Raw genomic sequence first — 22103 nt, 5'->3', positions numbered from 1 at the left:
TCTGCCTGATGAACTCGGCGAGTCCCATTGTGGACTCGGCGAGTAGGCCCCTACTCGGCGAGTCCATAGGGGTACTCGGTGAGTTCGAGCGTCAGAAAGAGGGGATTTCGGGATTTCTTGCTGTTTTTCTCATGGATACTTGCCTTATCTGTTTTAGATCATTAAAATCTGATTTTATACATATTTATGAGTATATCCTTGATTAAACAAAAGAAAATTACCAATTGATTAGATAATAACTTCCTTATATGATTAAAGTTGATTATTTGTATTAATTGGGTAACTTCTTATGCAAGAAATTGAAATTAGGTCAAATATAGATAATGATGAAATTAATTGTTTAATTTATATTATTTGTTATTTGATCCTTGTGTTATGAAAAGTTTTAATTTCCCCCTTTAGGTTTTATAGTTTAAATTTGAACTCAAAAGTTTTGTTTTGAAATTTAAATAATTGAAACCCTAATGTTTTGAAAAGGTTTCAAAACTTGCCCTCAAGTTTTGGAATTTAAATTTTGATGTATATTTAAATTCTAAACCCTAATTTTTGAAATGTTTCAAAACTTGCCCTCAAGTTTTGGAATTTAAAAGTTGATTAAAAGTTTAATTTAGGAATGTTAAATTCTAAAACCCTAGTGATGTTTTGAAAAGTTCATATCACACCCTTATGGTTTTATTAATTAATTAAGGTGTATAATTAAAAGAGGTTTAATAAATCCAAAAAGGTTTTGGTTTACAAATTATTTGAATTAAAAGTATAATTGTTAAATTTGTCCACCTAGTATTTTAAAAGTGTAAAATACACCCTATACTATATATAACATTAAAAGTCTAACGTTATATATAAGTATGAGTAAAAGTCAGTCTTACCGTTAGTAGGTCTCATTCACGAAGCTGGTCTATAAGGGGTGTTTAAGGAAATTGCCTATAAAATGGCGATTAAATGGGTATCCACTCTTACCCACCGCACTCTTGACTAGTGGAGGGTCGTTAGACGAACGGGTAGGACAGGACAAAACTTTCCATTATAAGTATAATGAAGTACAAAAGTAACTAAATGTTTTACAAATTCCCAATCTTAGTTAACTAGGCAAAAGTGAATTGATGCAATTCCATGAAATTACACTTGGTGCCCTTGCGAAGAAGTTAGTGGAGCGTGTGTGGTTTACCGGCACACTAAATGGTTCTAAGCAAAGGTAGCAAAGGGTGACTCATTGTTTGTCATAGTTCGGTGGAGCGTGTGTGGTTTACCGGCACATCGAATAGGTGACTGTAACATGTGGGGGCACCATGTAAGTTTGCATGGTTATTCACACCCGCTTTGTGATCCTCGGCATCCCAGTCAAAAAATAGAGGGGCATATCGAGAGTTAAACATGCCATTGAAATGTTCAATGAATCTCATAGGATCTAGGAGTTTTCATAAAATTAAAACTTAAATTTCTTTTTCGTTTTTCATGGTGGAAATTAGTGAATCGTCATTCACTTACCTTCAAATATTCTGCAACTAGATTACGACATCCCTTTTCTAGGTTGTAGCGTATTGTGTTGGGTCCTAGCCTTAATATCTCATTTGGGTGATTTATTAAGGACTCAATCAATCAACTAACTTGAATTCGTTTTCTCCCGTTTTGTAGATGTCAAAGTTCGACAACTATGGTCTTCCCAAATCCCGTGGAACAAGCATTCCACATGAAGATGATATTCCACGATTCGATCGAGGAACAAGAAATGATGCTTCACTTCCTCCACCTCCTCCAATTATTCTCCCTAACCCACAAGATCGAAGAATTGAAAGGTTCTATGTCACTAAATCCCTATTGGAAATGAAACATGCAGATGGTAAACCCGTGTGTGCCCACGTTCTAGGAATGAAATCACACATCGATAGGTTGATAATGTTAGGTGCGTCATTCCCTGATAAGTTGGCTGTGAACTGGGTTTTGCAGTCACTTCCTGAATCATATAATGAGTTCAAAAGAAAGTATTATATGATGGATTATGACGATAACCACATTGACCTAACTTACATGCTCATTGCTGCTGAATCAGAAATGATTTGGCAAAGCAATGGAGCATATTTGTTGGGAAAGTCAACCAACCATGCTTCCGAGGACGTTCTAGGAGAACCGACCTGCGTTTGCTGCCAAGAGAAAGGGCGCTAGATACGAGTCTGCCGTAAGAGCCTGAAGAGTCCAGAAGATGGGAGAGTCAAAGAGTATGGCTGCGCTTCAGCGAAAATCCACTATCTAACTCCATTAAGTTCCTATTCGTTGATTCTTAATACATGATGTGATAAGATTGCATTTGAATGTTTTGCAGGATCAATGAAAAGAGAGGAAGCTTGATGGAAAAGCAAGATGAGTCCAATCATGAAGAAATGGATCTTGATCGAATGGATTTGAAGGTTAGACTTTGAGCTTAGAGAGTTATGATAGAGTTGTTAGAAATTTTTCTTTTGACTACATAGTTTTTCAGTTGATTTTGCATTGTAAGGACAAATGTTTTCCGTTTCTTTTATGAATAAAATAAAATTTTGATTTGACTTATTTATTTATTTATTTAATTTCCTTGCAATGAAATCATTATGAAAAATTGATGTTTGCATATTTCTACAATGAATGGATAAGATTCTTAATTATGTTAATAGTGGGAATGTCAAGAGTTTACCAAATAGGGAGAGTTTCTCATCGCCCAAGTTTCAATTGGACAGAAACTTGGAATCATGCAACTTAGTTGCATGATGAATGAGAAATTTCGTATTTGGAAATTAGACTAATTCGTTGACAAAGTGTCAAGTGAAGGACTAGGAGATCGAGTACACAAAGTTGTGTGTTGATCAAGTCCACCACAAGGATAACAAAGATATTCGTCATGATTTACTAAAGAATTAGTAAATATAATTATAATTATAAGATTAAGTGTAATTATGAATTGATTGAAAAAGGTTTAAATCAATAGCAGAACGAATAAGAAGAATCAAGCAGGCAGAAAGATAAAAGTTTCTCTATTCTAAGAAGAAGGGAGAGTACCTTTTATGCTTTATGATATATCTTAATGATTAAGAACCATATTTCAATTGATACTCTAAGTAAATCTTAGTACAATTGTATGTCTAAGAAGAGGAATCAAGAATTGAATAAATGGTTAGATCAAGAAGTCAATCATACTTCATTCCAAAACAAGTCTTAGAGTTAAGATTGTAATATTGAGTGACAAGTCTTAAGAAGGTTTATAACATTCATCAAATGTAGAATTTGGAAAAAGGTTTTCTTATTCTTGAACATTTGAAATTGGAAAGTTGTGATGACTTGAATAAGACAAAGACCAACTAGGACCAATTTTATGAAATGTTTTGTCTTAATAAAGGCTACACTAACTCTTGAATATTTGTTTGTCAAGAAATGTTTATTGAAAAGAGAATCTTATATGTCAAGGAGTCAGTGGGAGTATTAATGGTCTTGAAAGGTTTCAAGAACAAATCGAGAATAAACCTTATCGATCATCGCTAGCACACGAGTAGTGGTTTACAACCTATCGTGTTGACATTACCTTGTTTCTGTGCCGTTCCAATTGAGTTAATTATGCATGTGAGCCTATGAGTTCTCATTTGAATGCATAAAAGGCTAGGACCTTGATCAATGAAAAGTACATTGATAGGAAAGGGTGTACTGCTTAACTACTTGGAAGACGTGGTGGGCAGCTGTGTTACCATAAGGCAAGAGATCAAGAACAAGAAAGTTCGGTCCATATGAGTTTGAATTTGTCGTAAACTTTGGTTTTGACAAATTCACATGGATAGGAACACATACACCATTAAAATCTAAGTGTCATAAGATTCCCTCCTTCATGAAAATGACTATGAGGAAATGCTTTGACTAACGAAGATTTTAAGAAGATAGTGATTGTGAAAATTGTATTCTCGAATTTGATTATGGTTACGGTATCCCTTTCCATGATTCGAATTGTGAGATTTGGCAATTAGTCTAAATTGTTTAAGACACACATATAAACTATCTAAGGCAGAGGTGTATAAGTTTAAGAAGCCTTGATAAAAGATTATCAAAGCATTGGGTATTAGAAATATGAACTTAAAGAAATTCAATAGGCATTGTTTTTCTGAAAATATGTCAAAGCTAGTGGGAGCATAAGTGTTATGTTTGTAATAATCATCGTGATAGTGGGATCATAAATGTTATGATTGCATGATTATTAAGGCAAGTATTGCAAGTTAGCAATATTAATTATAGAAAAACAAGAGTCATACTTTGCAAAGTTGTAAGGGTTGAATAGTTGTTTTGCTATAATTAAGGGAGAGAATAGTATGCTTCATTTCAAATCTAAAGGCTTAGGTTGTGGAATGTTAATAATTTTAGTCAAGGATACATAGTGTGTTCTTAAATTTCGATTATGATTACGACATTCCTCTTCATAATTCGAATTATAAGAACGTAGAACATAAAATATTATGGCAGAAGATTGATAAAGTATCGAATCTTTATGTAAGACATGATGCATCGTGTCCCATACGCTTCGGGTTTAGGATCGATTGCAAATGCTATAATATTTGACCATTCTAAAATTTTCCAAATGTCTAGTGCATTCAGAGGGAAAAGGACAAGAATCGGTTTGACTAAGAAAATTAAACAACTATCAAAGGACAATCCAAAGTTCGCTGAGAATTGGTTGCTTGTGAGTAGTTGGAAGTATAGTATTGGATGGACCATATCGACATTATTATGAATAGAAAAGATTCTATTAAGAATGAGTTGTCATATGGCAAATATGGAAATGTTTCTATATTGGGAGTTGGATATTGAGAGTCTATGTCTAGATTAGAAATTTTATGCAAAAGGATGTTCAAAGGAATGTACTTTGAGTGAGAGACATCACGTCTATGGAATTGTATTGCAACAATCTCCGATAGAGGACTTCATAATTCATTAGCAATAGTCATTGTGACTTTTGTGCTATGGCATTACGAAAGGATCATTGCATAAAATGTTAGAATCTAACATATTCTATAAGTGGCAAGAATTTGATATTCTTTCACTTGTGAAAAAGATTAGGAGTTGTGAAATGAGTATGATTGGAAATGTGTTCATTTGAACTATTTCACAAAGTAAGAACCATAGGTAAGCATTGTGTGCATGCTAAGAGCATGGGACAAGTGTAGTAATAATTCAAGTAAGAAGTTGATTACCCGAAACAACAAATAATGAGTAATCGATATGGTGATAAATAAAAGGTGTTTTATTTATACTCAAGGTTTGAGGCCATATGGGATTAGTATTATTCTTATGTTTCACTTTGCATGTTTTGACTTCCTGAATAATTTAAATTTGTTTAGAACAATTAAATTATTCAAACGGGTCACAGTCGTTCATATGTTGGAAGTAGATATGAATGAAGACTGTCGTGAATTGGTGTGTGGATTGTCTAAAGAGCAATAGACATAAGCAATTGTTTGCTACAACGTTCATGAGTGCTTATGAATATGATTTGAGCATTGGATTAAACCCACGCTCACTTGGATCACTTCATGGATTTTATCACGAGTGATCGGTGAGACGATAATATCTTATATTCTTGAAACCGAGATGTGTGAGTTGTATCTTGCGAATCGGTTGCACATTGATAATATGTAAACACACTAGTAACTTGGTGTTATAAAACATATTGTTGTGTGTAATTCGGTAAGTGAGTGCAAGCGAGCATTGAGTCAAAGTTTATCCGTTCCTTTTATTCAAAGTAGGATAGAAGCGATTTCTGTGGGCGCCTCGATGATTTAGTGATGGCACCTAAGTGCTTGGCCAATCCGGGACTAAATTGATGTGTTCAATTGTAGTCTGTTGTCAGTCGTCATAAATCTGAAATCGGGAAATAGCACATAGACAAAGAGAATGATTTAGATCCATGTCTCAGTCTATACGATATCTAGAATGGAGGAATATATGATCCCTTATCTTAAGGACACGCGTATTTGATAAGATCAGAGTTGACAGCGGCTTTGGAAAGCTACGATTGTAGATCAGGATCTGAAGTCATACGCATAATTGTTATTAGACTTATCCAAGTGGGAGACTGTTGGATTAGTGTCTAAGTCCATAACTATTTTGGTATGTACTTGACCCGATGGTGCATGGTCCTTTTGGGTTGCCTTCACCAAAGCAACTTGATAGGATGAATTACGGAGAGAAAGGATTAAATATGATTTATTAATATATTATGAGAATAATATATTAAAGGAGAAATCATATTGTTTAATTAATATTAGTCAAGAATTAATAAGAATTAAGGTTGTGGCTAAAAGTCATTAATTAAACTTAAGGGACTAGAACTGTCAATTGTATGATAGTTGAATATTGAGCTAATGGACTCCATATTAAAGGAGTGGACGAATTCTATGGGGAAACCCATTAGAAATCGTCCCAAGGCCTTTAAGGAAGGAGCCCATGGGTTGCTTAGGGCTTAAGCATCCAAATTAGGGTTTCCTTGTTAGATAACCCTAATAGCCTCACTATTTAAAGAACCCTTATGCCCCAAAAACGTGGCCAAGCTTCCTTTTAGGGTTTCCACACGTTTTGGGCAGCCTCCTTCTCTTCTCTTCTTAATCCTCTTGCTCTTCGTGTTTGTGAACCGTTAGAGGAGTGACATTTGTGACTCTAAGCTTTCTAAAGTCAATACAAGAAGGATTTGAGATTGTTATTGCTACATAACAATCAAGGTATGATCTAAACCCTAATTTATATGTTATATTGATTATCATATGCTAGATCTAGGGTTTATAGTCTTGGATAACTTGCATGTACAATAGAGAAACCTAGATCCAAGCATTAGGGTTTGTATAAGCACATAGGATGTTCTTATAGCTAAAACCCATCAGTTGCTTGTTTACTAGTTTACACTGTTGTGATACTGTACATGACGTCCTCCACCCCGGAATGTTTCCGCCGTTCTTTGTTTTGGGGTGTGACAGTTTACCCTAATTGTCACTAACTATATAAGCATCTTATTGTTGACAAAATCGGCGACTAGATGATATGTGAAAGGGCTAGCCGATTTTTATGAAGTGTGGATTTCTCTCTAATCTATTCCAAGTGTATTTGGTGTTGTGTGAACCACTTGAGGTGTCACACTTGGGGCACTAGGCACTCAAGCTTCATGAAGACATTCTACATCAAAGAGGTATGTAATTCTAACTTGATATATTCATATGAATCAATGTTATTTTGCTAGTTAGGATGAATACCTTGGAAAGTTCATATTTGCATGTATAATAGAGAAAACATAGATCCAAGGTATTTAGGGTTGCATGTACACTTAGGAGTGTTAGAATGCTCAAAACCCAACACTTCTGAGGTCAGATCTGCTTCTCTAACCTATAGATCTGACCTTCCCAAGCATGATAATCACGTAAAGGTTCGAACTTTAGGCCCATGCATCACACTATCATCTCTAAATGCCAAATAACCCTTAATATGATAACCTAAGCCCCAAACTCATAAAGGACTACATAAAGCTGGTGAATAGGGACTCTCTAGACCTCTCAAGGTCTAGATCTTATGATATTGACACAAGGGGATATCACATACACTAGATCTCTTACCAAAAAGAAGAGAAAAAGCCCTTGATTCATGAAATCTATTACTTAATGAAGATGGACATGAATCCTTACCTCCCACAACAGATCTGCACGAAATGATGGAAGATTTGAGTCCCACAAGACTGCCTAGCTTGAAATCCTCCCTTCCCTTTGCTAAAACACACCTAATACTGATGAATTAGTCCTCCTCTTGCACTACAAACGTTCTATCTGCTCTCTAGGGTTTCTCAGGGGTGTAGTGGACGCAAATGAAGGCCATAAAGGGCTTTAAATAGGGAACAGACCCCGAGATTTAGGGTTTCTGCCGCCAGCACAGACTCGTCGAGTCCAATCATTAATCCAGTCAGCAAATCGCGATCTTACTCGACGAGTCTAGGCGCCAACTCGTCGAGTCCTTCTCTCTAACTCAAAAATAAAGAACAATATAGAATACATGGGAATCCGGATGTTACAAAAAATACTAAATATATTAATTAATAATTAAAAAACAAGTAAAATAAAGGGTAAATGAATAAAAATAAGGTATTTAATGAATTCTTATATTTTAAAAAAAAGAGATATGATGATGATGATGATAATGGTGATAATAATAATAATAATAATAATAATAATAATAATAGTTAAATTAAATAATTTTATTGAAAATAATAGGATCTATAAGTCAAGGGGGTATTATGTAATTTAAGGAAATCAACTTTGTTAAGGAAAGTGTTGTTGGGGATCAAATCTGTCAGCATACCAAACTTTGGGGACTAAAGTTGCCAAAACAGAATTATGGAATTGTCCTCTTCTCCTTAATAGGGCAAATGATGATAGTCTTTGTATGCCATTTTTAGATTTGCGTTTTAAGCTATAACCGAAAGAAACTTGATCCCAACCCTAAATAACTTCCCTATTGACCTTTTAAACCGATCACCATCCTCCATTATGACTCTGATCTGGTACAAAAATTGGAGAAAAAAAGGCGGAAGTCCGAACTAGGATTTTCAACAGAAGAATCGGTTGTAGAGATTGATTTCGGCCACCCTATGGTATGTTTTCTACTGTGACAACCAATAATTTTTTATCTTGTAAAGTCAATTCAATCAACCAAAAGTCCGACTTAATTCTATTGCCTTCTAGCCTTGTTATGGGTCGTTCTAATGAGTTCTAAGCCTAATACACTTAAGGTTTTATATAATTGAGATTTTATAGGCTTAGAATTTGTGGTCTATGCTTCACTTCATGTTCCGTGTTTGGTTGTGGTTTTGGAGTAGGATCACTTATTCGAAGGCCCATTTAATCTTAAATTATATACAACTTGTATACATTGCACAATTATAGGAGAACCCAGTAAGGATCACCCCATAGTGTTACAATTAGTCTCATAGATTCTTTAGACACTTCCATTCTCGTACGATAAACCCTGATAGATGTAACCACTCCATCATAGTAGTCAGTAGAGGAGTCAAGGAGAAACAAAAAGAGTTTTCCAATAAAGGATCAGCCGAAGAAACTAAAACGTCTTATGCATCACACTAATAAATAATAACCTTAATTGAATTAGTGAGCTAGTGATTTCACTACTCACACTATGTGTTAGGATTATGTCTTTTCATGCAGCCAGTATCAGTTATTATTCACAGAAATTCATTTGAGGATAGCCATTTCTGATTCATAAAGTTTATTTTATATGGACTCCCTTTATGAATTGTTTCCAGAACCCTATGAAAGTCAGAACTAGATACACTCAGAACTTGGATAACATTGACATTCAACTTTCGGCTTATAACCACTACTATAGACTTATTCCCGTCTTATCTTTGTATTCTTTTTAGAAAAAGATGCCTTGTGGTAGCCCTGTAAGGCGTGTAGTCAATAACACAATAGAGAACCCACCACCACAGTTCGATCCTGCTGTTCTCTAAGCAGCGATAGCCGCCGCAGTAATAGCTACTCTAACTCACATCCGCGAAAGTGGTACTAGTGGAACGGGTAGCGGTACCCACCTAACTAACCCTGGAGTTACCCACGGACGCCCACGGGAGTGTTCGTACAAGGACATCATTAACTACAAACCCAAATACTTTAATGGGAATGGGGGAGTCATTGCTCTGATGCGATGGTTTGAGAAAACAGAATTTGTCTTCGCAATCTGTCTGCGCCCAAAAGGGAGCAAAGTGAAGTTTGCTACCTGCACCTTCTCCGACAGAGCCCTAACATGGTGGAATAGGCATGTTAAGTCACTGAACATACCAGTGGCTAACTCTATAGGTTGGGAGAACCTGAAAGAGATGATGTTGGAAGAATACTGCCCAAGGGTCGAAGTTCAAAAGCTGGAATAAGAGGTATGGGAGCACACCATGGTCGACTCAGACATAGTGACCTACACTGACACGTTTAGCGACCTGGCAACACTATGCCCAGAGATGGTTACCCCGTAGAGTAAGAAGATAGAAAGGTACATCTGGGGTTTATCTACCCCGATTTAAGGGGGTGTACTGTCTTCTAACCCAACTACATTCGATAGCACCAAACGCCTGGCCCAACGACTCATTGACCATGGAGTCCGCCATGGCGTGTTGGTCCCCGTTCCCGAGCCATCAAAGGGAGGGGACTATAAACGGAATTCGGGGAAAAAGAGGAAGGAGTGAACAACTTAGGAAACCCTGCAGGAGCAACAAATGGTTACAGTATACGCCACTACAACACCTGCTACTCCAGCACCTTCCATTCAACATGCTGGAACTCTCCCGAAGTGTGGAAAGTGTAACTACCACCACACCAGAGTATATCGGGAAATGAAATGCCTGAATTGCCACAGGAAAAGGGCACACTGCCCGGTTCTGCAGGGCACCGGCACAACCGATCTCCCAAGTCCTTGGAGTAGAAGTAAACCAGGCCTGTTACGGTTGTGGTAAGACAGGCCACTACAAGAGGGACTGCCCAATAACGAATAACTCAGGAGCGGATGGACGAATTCTGATGATCACCACAAGAGAAACTACTCTGGAGTCCCTAGCAACCAGCGGTACGTCTTCGAAATAATAATTGCTTTAAAATTTAATTTATATTTATATAAGATTAAAACTTAGGGAAATATTTAAAAGTAATTATAATAACTCACTCATCTGAACAAGTCACAACATTCATAAGAAAACTAATGATCTGTACAGGTGAGCTATGATGGCTTAGTATATACATCAGGGTTGGGCATAGCTAAGATTTTGTAGACTTAGAGTGAGTGATTCCGCCTTAATTCTTGTTCCTTGTTTGGTTGTGGATTTAGGGCAGAGCCACTCAGTCGGCCGTCTTATTTATCTTAATTATACATAACTTGTATATGCCAAGCGATCATAGAGGTACCAAGGAGGATCATAATATAGAGTATCAACACTAGTTATCAAAGCACTTTCACTGTTAGTACTCGCTCATCGCAGTACGATTTGTTGCAGTGGTTTTATTAAAGAGAAAAATTAAAGCACTAGAAAGTCTACACATAGCACATTGTCGAGCACACTCGGGATACACCATCGTATAATAAACACTTCTTTCAAATCGGCCTAACTTTCAAATCGGGATACACCATCACATGTTTCGAAGTTTCATCGCTCTGACCATCAAATTCAAGAAACGCTCTTCATTCGTAACGATAGCCCGAACCAGACCTCAGAATCGCCTACCTCGTATTCTAAACCCCTAAGTACCAATGTGAGGAGTACCTTACCCTCCGAAACCTTGCCACCATATACTCTGCAGACATTCCTGAACTACCACTCGACCACCCGATCAAGTTCAAGCACAGAGGCTAAGGACGAATACAACCCACCTATCATTAATACGTGTATACGCGAGGGTGGTATATAATTATGATTATGCAGATTTAGTATATGTGGACCTGGGGCAGAGTCGCACATTCGACCATCTTACTAATCTCAATTACATACGACTTGTATACACGAGGTGATAATAGATGGACCATGTATGAATCATATCATGAGCGTAAGGGCAAAGTTGTCAGGTCTACGAGTGGGTATTCTGCTATTCAGAAAAGCATGACCCCAGGAGTCCTGCTAAGAAAGCTAATTTTGGGGCAAAATTCCATCTAACGGGGGATGATGTGACAATCCGAATTTTTTTTATCTTGGAAAGTCAATTCAATCAACCAAAAGTTTGACTTAATTCTATTGCCTTCTAGCCTTGTTAAGGGTCATTCTAATGAGATCTAAGCCTAGTACACTTAAGGATTGAGTGTTAGGAAGTATTAGCTCGAGATTAGAAGGCTACACCCGAACCATAAATCCAACCACATGGGGTTTACGGCCGTAAACTCTATTCACGGCCATAAACATCCTCCTAGCCGTGAACTCCCTTGATAAGTATAGATTTCATTCATTTTTCTTCATTTCTCACATATTCAAGTCAAGAACTTCCATTCTCTCTCAAGTATCATCAAGGATATTCTCCTTGATCTTCAAAAGTGTAAGTTATTCTTCCATATTTACTTGATAACCTTCTTAATAAAGTAAACCCCTTTGATTTCATCCGTGAATTCATCACTTTTGGTTTAGATCTTCAATATCATCATCTTTCACCAAGAACACCAAGAACACACACTTTTTCTTGGGTCGTGAACACCCTAAAGTCATCCAAAGTGTAAGTATTTCTTCTATCATCTAGTTATCCATAAGAAACACTTGATTCTTAGCCATGAAACAGACACCAAATGCAAGATCTTCAAGAGTTCATGGCCGTGAACCCTTCATGTGGCCGTGAACCCTTCAAAGATGCTTGATAGGACCGTGAACCATCCTTTCTTTGGCTGTAAACTAAAGTGTGGCCGTGAACACATCTTCCTTTGGCCGTAAACTCCCTTTCATACAATGACATGTGAATGTAACACTTCATTTCAAGTGTTTCCTAATCCATAAGGTTGTTTCCTTGCATGTTAGTTGTTTTAAACACTAATTACATGCCTATATATGCCATTATATGTCATTTAGGACTCGTTTGTGTCTCGGGAATTCATTTGCGGAACTTCTCATCCTTACGCGAATCTTCAATTAAATCACCCACATAAGTGATGGGTTTTATACAAAAGAACATCCTATGTGCTCATGCAAACCCTAAAGCTTGGATCTAGGTTTCTCTATTGTACATGCAATTCATCCAAGACTTATAAACCCTAGATCTAGCATACTAATTTTGAAATTGACATGTAAGAATAGATCTAGATGATTACCACTTGTAGAATGGCTTGAATCTCTTCAATCTTCTTTCCTTGGAGCTTAAAGTAAAAAATGTCACTCCTCTAATGGTTTACAACCACCAAGAGCAAGAGAATGACTAATGAGAAGGAGGAAGAGCACCAAAAACGTCCTAGGGTTCCTCCAAAAGAGTTCACCACGTTTTTGGGGCCATAAGGGTCTTTATATAGTGAGGTCATTAGGGTTATCAAACAAGGAAACCCTAATTTGACTGCTTAGGCTCCAAGCAGCCCACAGACTCCCTTTAGAACACCCCTCAGACAAATTCCTTATGGGATTCCCATAGAATTCGTCCAACCTATGTTCCAAGGTGATCCATAGCCCAATCGCAATTATCTTATAATTACAATTCCAGTCCCCTAAGTTTAATTAATGTCTTTTAGTCTCAAAACTAATTCTTAATTAATTCTTGACTAATATTAATTAAACAATATGATTTCTCCTTTAATATATTATTCATATAATATATTAATAAATCCTAATTAATTCTCTTTCTCCATAAATCATCTTATCAAGTTGCTTTGGTGATGGTAACCCAAAAGGACCATGCACAACCGGGTCAAGTCCATACCAAATATAGTTACGGGCTTAGACACTATCCAACAGTCTCCCACTTGGATAAATCCAGTAACTATAATGTAAGTACAATCCGATTAGCAATCGTAGCTCTCAAAGACGTTGTCAAACTCTGATCTTATCATCAACTTGTCCTTTAAATAAGGGATCATATATTCCTCCATTCTAGATATCGTATAGACATGAGACATGGATTATAATCATTCTCTCAGTCTATGTGTTGTTTCCCGATTTCCAATTTATGACGACTAACAATAGACTACAATTGAACACATCAACTCAATTCCAGCTTGGTCAAGCGCTTTGGGTGCCATCACTAAATCATCGAGGGGCCCACATATATCACTTTTATCCCACTTTGGGTAAAAGCAACAGATAAAATTCGACTCAAATGCTCGCTTGTACCTACTCATCCAATCACACACAACAATATGTTTTATAACACCAAGTTACTAGTGCGTTTACATATTATCAATGTGCAACCAACTTGCAGAATACAACTCATACATATCGGTTTCAAGAATATAAGATATTATCGTCTCACCAATCACTCGTGATAAAATCCATGAAGCGATCCAAGTGAGCGTGGGTTTAATCCAATACTTTAATCTTATAGCAGCACTCATGAACTCTGAAGCAAAATTGTGTTATGTCTTAACACTTTAGACAATCTACACACATATTCATGACAGTCTTATTTCATACCTACTTCCAAAGTATGAGCGATTGTGGAGGGTTTGAATAATCTTATTATTCGGGAAGTCAAAACACGCAAAGTGAGACACAAAAATAATACTAATCCTATATGGCCCCAAACTTTTGAGTATAAATAAAACACCTTTTATTTAATCACAATATTGATTACTCATTATTTGTTGTTTCAGGTAATCAACTTCTTACTTGAATTATAACAACAGTTGTCCCATGCACCAAGCATGCACACTATGTTTACCTATGATCTTTACTTTGTGAAATAGATCAAATGAACACATTTCCAATGATGCTCATTTCACAATTCCTAATCTTAATCAATTAGTGTGAGAATACAAATTCTCGCCACTACTAGAATATGTTAGATTCTAACATTTTATGCAACGGTCCTTTTGTAATATCACAACGCCAAAGTCAACAAGACTTTGCCAATAAAATTACAAAGTGCTCTATTGGAGATTGTTACAAGACAATTCCATAGATGTGAAGTCTCACATTCAAAGTACATTTCTTTGAACATTCTTCTTGCATAAAAGTTTCTAATCTAGACATAGATTCTCGATATCCAACTCCCAATATGGAAACATTTCCATATTTGCCACACGACAGCTCATTATTAATAGAATCATATCTAATCATAATAATGCCATTATGGCCCATTCGTAATTATACTTCCAACTACCCACAAGCGACCAATCCTTAGCGAACCTTAGATTGTCCTTGACAGTTCTTTAATTATTTTTAGTCAAATCCGGTTCTATTCCCTTTTTCCCTCTAAATGCCCTAGGCATTTGGAAAATTTTAGAATGGTCGAATATTACAGCATATGCAATCGATCCTATGCCCGAAGCGTATGGGATACAATTCATAATGAAAACGTGATACATTACCAGTTTTTTGCTATAATATTGCCATAATATTTCTATTTGCCGTGTTCTCAAAATCCGAACTATGAAGAGGTATGCCGTAATCATAATCGAACTTTGAGAATGCAATTAATAAATATATCCTTGACTAAATTCAATTAAAATTTCTCGATCTAAGCTTTTAGATTGAAAACGAAGTATACGATTCTCTCCCTTAATTATAGCAAAAATAACTTTTCAATCCTTGCAACTTTGCAAAGTGAAACTTTTGTTTTTCTATAATTAATATTTCCAACTTGCAACACTTAAAATAATAATCATGCTCCCACTAACATGATTATATCCATACCAACATAAAATTTATGCTCCCACTAGCTTTGACACGTATCAGAAAACAATTGGACTTCTAGAAGACAATACTTATTGACTTCCAAAGTTCATATTTCCAATACGATGTGCTTCGATAAGCCTTTATCTAAGCTTCTTAAACTCATACACCTTTCCTCAGACAGCTCACATGTGTGTCTAAACTAATTCAGAACTTATATTACTAAGTCCCAAATGTTCAGACTAATTTCCAAATATCACAATTCGAACTATGAAGAGGGATGTTGTAATCATAATCGAATTTGAAAATGCAATTTACATAATTGCTATCTCCTTAAAATCTCTCTTAGTAAATGTGTTTCCTCACAATCATTTTCATGAAGGAGAGAAACCTAATAACACTTAGATTTTATGGTGCATGTGTTCCTATCCATGAGAATTTGTCATAACCATAATCATAAGATAATGTTTCTGACAAATCCAAACTCTTATGGACATAACTTGTTCATACTTAATTTCTTGCCATCAAGGGTCCCACCATTGTTTCAAAGTTATTTAGCAGCTCACCTATGCCAGTCAATGTACTTTCATTGAACAAGGTGTTTGCCTTATTCAGTCTATTGAGAACTCGTAGAACTCATATGCATAATCAACTCAACTAGATTGACACAAAAACAAGAATACGTCAACACGATAGGCTACAATCCTTAAGTCGTATGCTAGTGTTTAATAGGTTTACTCTTGATTAGTTCTTGAAACTTTTCAAGATCATTTAGACTCCCACTAACCTCTTGACATATTAGATTCTCTTATCAAGAAAAATTTCTTGATAAAACAAATATTCAAGAATTAGTGTGTAGTCAAGACAAAACCTACACGCAATTTGGTACTAGTTGGTCTTTGTCTTATTCAAGACATCACAACTTACCAAAATGTGCAAGTGTAAGAACATTCCTACTTAAGATTATGTTACTCAGGTCACAATCTTGGAGTAGACTCTAAGACTTTATTTTGGAATGAACTACGATACAAAAGTACTCTCCCTTCTTCTTAGATTAGGGAAACTTTTTATCTTTTTGCCTTCATTGATTCTACTTATTTGTTCTGCAATTCATTGAAACCTTTCAATGATTCAAAATTACACTTAATCTTGTAAGTATAACCACATTTACTAGACTTTAGTAAATCATGAAGAATAATGTTATTATAATTTATAGTGGACTTGACTAGTGCACAACATTGTATACTAGTTCATTTAGTTCTTCACTTGACTCGCATACTTATGTGAACAAGGAATTAGTCTTAATTACCTAAGTACCAAGATTTCCATACATCACACAATACAGGTTGTATGATTCCAAGTTTCTGTCCAATTGAAACTTGGGCAATGAGAATCTTTCCACACTTAGAAAATTATGACACTACCATAAATAACATAACTAAGAATCACATCCATTTCAAAATTGCTATTAATAGAAATACACAAACATCAATTTTTCATACATGTCATTGCAAGGATAAATGAATAAGACAAAATCAAAATTTATTTTATCGCGAAAAAATTTGTCCTTACAACGCAACTCAAATGAAAAACTATGCTATTACATTTCTTATCATTCTATCCTAACTCTAAAGTAGCAGCTCAAAAATCCGATCTTCGAATCCATGCGATCGAAATCCATTTCTTCATGATCAGACTCAGCTCACTTCTTCCTTTAAGTTTCCTTTATTTTCTTTGATTCTACAAGACATCAAAAAATGTAATCTTATCACATAATGTATCAAGAATCAAAAAATAGGAACTTATAGAGTTAGTTAATAGATTTTACTTGAAGTAGAGCCATACGTCTTGACTCTCCCATCTCTTAGATCTCTCAGGTAGACAGGGCAGCTTCGTCTCCAATGCCCCTTCTCTTGGCAATAAAAGAAAATTGACTCTTTTGGAACAACACACGGAACTACCTCAGACTTTGCCTTTCTCTTATGATCAAACTTTTCAACCATGGCATGCCTTTCGTTGCCATTGCCTATGTCCATGCAGGTTTGGAAGGCAGATCCACCAATCAACTTTGCTTCTCCAGTACGCCAAATCATTTCTGGTTCAGCAGCAACAAGCAAATATGTGAGATCGATGAGGGTCACGTCGTGGTCTATCATATAATACTCTCTTACGAACTCACTATATGAGTCAGGAAGTGATTGAATAACCAGTCAACAACCAGCTTCTCACAGACAACGACTCCCAACATTCTTAACCTATCAACGTGAGACTTCATCTCTAAGACGTGTGCACACACTGACTTTCCTTCTTCATGTTTACTTGCCAAAAGGGCGTGAGTGAGCTTGAACTTTTCAAGACTTTGAAATTGTGGGTTAGGGATAACAATAGGAGGAGGTGGAGGAAGTGAAGCATGATCTCTTGTTCCTCGATCGAATCGTGGAATATCATCTTTATGTAGAAAGCTTGTTCCAAGGGATTTGGGAAGACCGTAGTAGTCATGCTTTGACATCAACAAAACGGAAGAAAATTCAATTTAGTTGATTGATTGAGTCCTTAATAAAACACCCAAATGAGATGTTAAGGCTAGGACCCAACACAATATTCTACAACTTGGAAGAGGGATGCCGTAATCCAAATTGCAGAACATTTGAAGGTAAGTGAATGACGATTCACTAATTTTCCACCATGAAAAACGAAAAAGTGATTAAGTTTTAAATGTATTGAAAACTCCAAGATCCTTTGAGATTCATTGAACTTTTCAATGGCATGTTTAAATCTCAATCTGCCCCTCGATTTGTGACTGAGATGCCGAGGATCACAAAACAGGGTGTGAATAACCATGCAAACTTACATGGTGCCCCCCAATGTTATAGTCACCTATTCGATGTGCCAGTTAACCACACATGCTCCATCGAACTATGACAAACATCGAGTCACCCTTCGCTACCTTTTCTTAGAAACCATTTAGTGTGCCGGTTAACCACATACGCTCCACTAACGTCTTAGCAAGGGTACAGAGTGTAATTTCATGGAATTGCATCAAATTCACTTTTGCCAAAAGTAACTAAGATTGGGAATTTTGTAAAAACATTTAGTTACTTTATAATTCATTATACTTTTAATGGAAAGGGTTTGCCCTATCCTACCCATTCGGCTAACGACCCTCCACTAGTCAAGAGTGCGGTGGGTAAGAGTGACTACCCAATGGTGGTCATTTTACAGGTCGCTTCCTTAAACACCCCTTATAGACTAGCTTCATGAATGAGGCTCACTAACGGTAATATTGACATTTAAGTTATACATATATAATATTAGACTTTTAATTTTATGTATAGTATAAGGGTGTGCTTTATACTTTTAAAATACTATGTGGTCTTGTAAGTCCCCAATCAGCATGATACAGATCCAATTGAGGGTGCGCAATCCCAATCAATTGGATGATGCCATATCAAAATAGAAGAGAAGGAGAAGAAGAAGAAGATGAATCTAATGTATTGATGATATGAATGAAGATCCTTACAAGAGACTCACACACACACACACCCACTATTCTTCTCTCTAGTTTCTCTCTCTACAATATGCTCTCCTTCTCTAGCCTTGTACTCTCAAGCACTCCTCAGCCTATATATATATGAGATAGTTGGCCGTACTCGGGTTTACGACAGTACATACAACCGTAAACACATATATATCCGTAAACACTGAGTTGTTTACGGTCCTATACATAAAAATACGTTTTCCAAGAAAAGCAAAGTATAAACCATAATTTTCGACCCAACAATCTGCCCCTTGGTTTATAGCTTTCTTTTTTAACTGACCCAACAAGCTCCCCCTAAAAAGTAGTTGGTTTTTTTTTTCAATCTTCATCGGGAGCTTGGCTTCAGCATTAATCTTCAAATTCTTCACAACTTCAAGTTGAACTTGATGAATCTTCAACGAATGACTTCATCTTGAGCAATTGGCCTTTTCTTCAAAATTTGACTCTAAATGCACATTGGGTGAGGAGGCTTCTTGATAAGATTCTTGAAAGACAACGCTTTCAGCTTGAGAATCTTCATAGAGAACATCAGAGAGAACAAATCTTCTGGATCGCTTCAACAGGTTCATAGATAGCAACAGATTGATTGAGGAGGGCTTCAATGCAATCCGTCACATAATCTTCAAGTACAACTTGACCTTGCTTCTGGGGTTGAAAGATTGAATGTTGGAAGAATAATTTTCATTTATTGCTCCTTCGAATGAGAATTCTTCGATGCTCACGAATGAAGCTTTGGCTCAGAAATTTTCAACACAAACTCCATGAGTTTCATCTACATCTGAATTTACTTTTCAAGACAAAACAAAACTAAAAGAAAATTTAGAACACAAAACAGAAACAAAAATATTTTTGGATTTTTAATTTTTTGATTTTTGTTTGATTTTTTTAATTAATTTTTTTAATTAATTTTTTTAATTCTCCCCCTAAATTTGTGCATAGAGGAAAACTATGAACAAATTAAACAAAAACAAAAATATTTGGGATCAAAGTTGTGAGACAGTCTTAACTTTGTTTATCAATACCTTCACCTTCATGAATAGATCTGGTCAATTGTCGGTATTGTGGTCCACTTAAACACAAAGGATATCGACAAACTTTTCTAAATAAACCATTTAGCTGACGATGACCATGGGTATTGTTGTCCACTTAAATTACGCAGCGAGATCTACAGACAACCTCTAAATGATTCAATTTTGGTTGCACTAGAACGTGTTCCCCACTTCCTGATATACCCTGGTTATCAAGAACTTCCAAATAACTCCTTACTTTAGGTGAGTAAACAATTATTAAGGAGGAAGTCAGATTTAGAAATAGGTACATAAGTTGTGTCCCAGGTTGGATCTCTTTCAATCACGCGGAAGGGACAACATATGACTAACTAGGATAGAGGGATTGAGAGGTAGAATGTTTCATATGTTGTGTTCCAGGTCGGATCATTTCAATCACGCAGAGGAGACAACATATGGCTCACAAATAGGAAGAATTGCACAGATAAAGAAGATGCATAGAAATAGAGTTTCATATGTTTCATTCCAGGTCAGATCTCTTCCAATCACGCAAAGGAAGCAACATATGACTGACAGATAGAAAGCAAGAAAATAATTTCCTACAGACCTACTTTATCAAAACCCCCCAGTCGCCCTATCAGAACCAGAATTAAGGACATAAGTCCGTACATCAAGGAAAAGTTGAAGCACTGTTCTAGATGCGTATTTATTTAGTGTATCACGTGTGTTCCCATGTTTATCTCACTGCTCAATCTACCCGAGCATCATATGGTCACTCCAAACAATCCTATCTAAATCCACACTATCAAATCCTTCGTGCCTACCAGAACATTGAACACAGAGTCTAGACAATTCAGATTCAGTCCCTTACACATGTTTTAGACTGCTGGTTATCACTTTATCTTGATATCACTTCCCAAACAATACCCACTAATGAAAAACTATAAGAAAATAAAAGATTGTCTTCAAAACGAATCAATGTAAGATAAACTCAGGAGCATAGAGAAGAAAAATCAAACCATAAGTCACCGATTGAATTCGCATCCAGAAGGTCTGAGAACAACACACATAAACTCAGAACAGATCCGAAAATTCTTCATGTTATTAATCACAAAACCCATGAGTGATCCCTTCCTTTCTTTCTTTCCCGCAAAGGACACATACTCTCAAACAATGTTCCGAATGTAGTACAATTGAGAGATGCCTCCTTTCATGTGCCAGAAACAACCACTATCAACAAGCCTAAGTCTGATGATATGCCTCCATAGCTATTCTGGCACGGAGTGCGGGATTAGTTGGTCTTTGGAACCCAGTCCATTTTCAAACTAGGTTGACCTTTGTCATATGTGCAAGGAGCTCTCTCCCATGACATATCCTATTTATCACAAATAGAAGATGAAGAAATATTAGACGCATTAGATGATTTGGGAGATTGAACCTTTGGTACCCATTTTTAGTTGGGTTTAACCCATTATTTGTTCTATCCAATGGGTGCCTCAGTACTTGCTTTTGAACTGGAATCCGATCATTGAGATAACTTTGATTTTTGCTTCTTGATCGGCATTCCCTTATTGACCTTGGGAGATGGATTCTTGGCCTTGGGTTTTGAATTCTTGCCCTTCATGGCATTCCAGTCGCCATTGCTTGAACGTGACCTTGAAGGGTTTCTTTTGGAAAATCTCCCTCTTGGCGCGTTCTGCCACCCTTGTGCATATTAGGGAACATATGCGCGATTTGGACAGTTTCGGGCAATGTGACCAGGTGTTCCATAGTGAAAACAAGTCTTTTTCTTCACTGGGAAATTGTTTTCTCCTGCCCCTGGTGGCATGCCCTTGCCTTGTCTCTGATTGTTCCCACAAGCACACTTGCAGCAAGTTGGCTGTTACACTTGATTTGGTGGCCTGTACTTCTCAACAGCAGGTTTGTTAGGAGTAACTGAGTTAGAAGCAACTGATTCAGAGTTCGAGGAGTCATTGGATTGTTTAATAGTTTTCTCCTTGTTCTCTTATTCTGCTACTTTACCTGCACATGAAGTAGAAACATTAGAATCTTTCATCTCAACACCCTTAGTTGCCCCAGATTGTTCAGTCTTAACTGAAGCTGGTTCAGGGGTTTGACCAAACTGAGTAGGTATTTCTTCCTCATTGGTCTCAAGGGGTGGGTTATAATTGTCATTGAAGGGAGGTGGTACACTGTGATACCCTAACCCCTTAGTTTGAATATCTTT

Source organism: Lactuca serriola, chromosome 4, assembly GCF_051521515.1.
Source record: "Lactuca serriola cultivar US96UC23 chromosome 4, Lser_US96UC23_V15, whole genome shotgun sequence".
Lineage (NCBI taxonomy): Eukaryota > Viridiplantae > Streptophyta > Magnoliopsida > Asterales > Asteraceae > Lactuca > Lactuca serriola.
The sequence above is the reverse complement of the archived record's forward strand: the minus strand, read 5'-3'. Positions refer to the sequence as shown.